Below are 3102 nucleotides of genomic sequence, written 5' to 3' on the forward strand. Positions count from 1 at the left end.
GACCTGGGCTAGGACTGGGTCTGGGGGCTCCTGGAACTTGGCAAAAAAAAACTTGGAGAGATAACATTTAATGAAATGTTTCATGTGGAGAGACAGGGTGATTTAAGACACAGATTTCATAATATTTGTTTATTTTATTATTCTTATTATTTTGGTGCTTGAAACATTGCCAGGAGCTGAGCTCAGAGTCAGAAGCCAAAGTGGGAATGTGTTCCAGGCAAGGGCAGCACACAAAGGCGTGCAGACACAGGTTGCTGTACCTTGGAGCCAGGCCTGTCTGTCCTGGTGTCCTTGGAACATTAGTAACAGCGCTGCCTTTCACTTTCGACAGTCTCTTAGTTTGGGCTACAAATCATGTTCTAGTTAAAAGGCACCGGTTAAATTTGACTTATCAGCTAAATTTAGCATTTTCATCACAGAAGAGATGGGGTAATATAGGACGGAGAAGAAAAAAGGCAAAGTGGAGCATAAGACTGGATCTATTTGCATACGAACTTTGTACCTGTAAAACCATTAGACTATGTAGACACACCAGCTTCTGCTTTTAGGTCCAATTCCTTTTAAGCATATGTGAGCAACACACAGAGAAATATTCTTTCTCGGAAATATTGCAAAGTGACAAATGTAGAGGATTGTTTTGGGAAAGCCCGTTGTTTGAACAGGGACATAGATATAAAAACATTACTTTGATGAGCAGGAACTGTCTTGATACAGAGGCAGGATAAGAAACAGAGAGGTAAAGTGGTGTAAAGGGAACATGATGTCCCAGTGCATACAGCGATTAACTGATGTAGCCATTACACTAGAATAAAGGCTCCGTTCCACTTTGGAATTGGAGAGTCAATACGTTAGATAAGTCCGTGATACCTGGATTAAAAAATAATTAGACAACATTACCATAAATGACCACTTATTACAAAATTAAATATTTTTTGAAAGGGGTATTTTAAATAATACCTTTGTGAAAGTTCTCGTCGTGGTTTATTGGCACGAATTGGCTATACTTATAAAAAAAGCAGTTTATAATTTCATATTTATATTAATATCTTGTCAGGACAGGAGACAACATTGTATGATATCAGAGTTCATATGTAAAAAAGTGAATAAAACGTCCATACTAGTGTACTAGTTTTCTAAGAGTGTATTTGTTAGAAATATGAAGAGAAAATTTCTGTACATTTTGTGCTTTATAATTTTCTTATGGATTTATTTTACCAACTGCATCCATTTATAGCTTTTTGCTACAACTGACACAGCTGTAGTTTTATAGTTTTATTTCAAGTTCACAACTAATTCAACTGGAGAAAATACAGGAGTTTATTTCAATAAATGGGTGCATGTTCACAAAACCAATGCAATGGATGATGAGGTAATTTTATCCATCTAGTAATTAAACAGGCATTACCTTAGCAAATGTTTCTTTGTCCTTTTGGAGAAATTGTATTTTGTGAAGAAAATCTAAAACTATTGTTATAGCTCTTTTGAATGATGTACATTCTTTTAGTCATGATAAATGTATATATAATTTACAAGATTAATCAGGATTATTTTGTCAACATGCAGTTCATCAAATGATCTGATGTATATGCAGTCTTAAAAGTTATCCACTTCTTAGTAATTTAGTTGGGTTAATATTCTCCCCTCAATTTCCCATGCCTAATATGGGAAATTCGATTTATGCTATCTACGGGAATGTCTGATATACTATCTGTAGCCTATCACAGCAATTAATCTTTTACATTTAAGTTTTTACTAAATCTAAATTACTTCTAAATTGAGATTTTTTTTTGATAAAGGTAACCTGATCAGAACATAATAATTATGTTTCCTTTGAAATTTTTGTGAGGCATAAAATTTATAGACTATAGTTTTATTTCAAGTTCACAAGAATATTTCAGAGTTGCTTATTTGGTACATTTAGTCAAGTTGGGATTACTTTGTAATTATGTTACTTTTCAGAAGCAAAAGTAATTTTCCTTGTCTCCCCCCTCTTTATATACACAGATTTCGGAAGTGGGATAGGGTTATGGAGAGAAAAGACAAATAGACATTGTTTAAAATTGATAGCACAGACATCATTCCATTAGGGCAGCTTCATAAAGAGACTAATTTGAATTTAAATATCATCCATTCATTATAATCCCTAACTGGAGATAATAGTCAATGTAGAGAATATTATTTCATATATGTGGGGGGGGAGTATTTGATTCTTGTGTCCAATTCTGTAAAATCAACTGTTAGTCACTGATAAATATGTTAATACAGAATACTCATTTAATCATTTCTAAGTCAAAAATTATTTACTTGTGTTTATTCCTTGCATTTGATTTTTTCATTAATGGCTTAAGATGGAAATAAGAAATAAAATTATTAATTGTAGGTGTACGTTAGGTGCTAAAGTTATATTACAATTGGATTCAATATATTGTTTATACTTGTTATTCTAAGTAATGTAATGTATAATGTTAAAATATTTGATTTTAAATAGAAAACTATGAGTTTTAAATAGTAAATTATATAATGTTTAAAACTCAAAGTATTTTTATTCCCTTGAGTTACAAAATTAGCAGACCACTTTTTGGTTTTCATTTCCATACCTTACTATATTTGATAAGCAAGGCAAATGAAACAAAATTAAGGATAATTGCTTCTTAAATTACAAGTTATATATTCAAAACAAATAATACATGCATAACTTTGTCGTAATAGGAAACAGACAAAACAACATGTTTTATTATAACTAGAAAATATATATAATTTTTGTATTTCAGGGAAGGGTGTACAGGGTGTTCAGGGTCCCACTACTAGATCAGACTTGTAGTGATCCATCTGCTTATACCCTCTCAAGAGCTGGGATTACAGGCATGTGCCATCACGCCCGGTCTCAATAGTGGTTTCAGTGCACCCAGGAGGTGTGCCAGCATGGCAGGCCAGGGGATCAAATACCCAGACCCTTAGCTTGCTTGCAGGTGCTTCAATTCGCTGATCTACTTGGCCGGCTCTCGCATTTTCAAATGCATGATACTGTTACATATTTTATGATACTGTTACACACTTTTCTATTTCTATTTTATTTAAGCAATTATTTTGAGACACATTCAT

This window comes from Octodon degus, unplaced genomic scaffold (assembly GCF_000260255.1).
Source record: "Octodon degus isolate 3935 unplaced genomic scaffold, OctDeg1.0 scaffold00004, whole genome shotgun sequence".
Taxonomy (NCBI): domain Eukaryota; kingdom Metazoa; phylum Chordata; class Mammalia; order Rodentia; family Octodontidae; genus Octodon; species Octodon degus.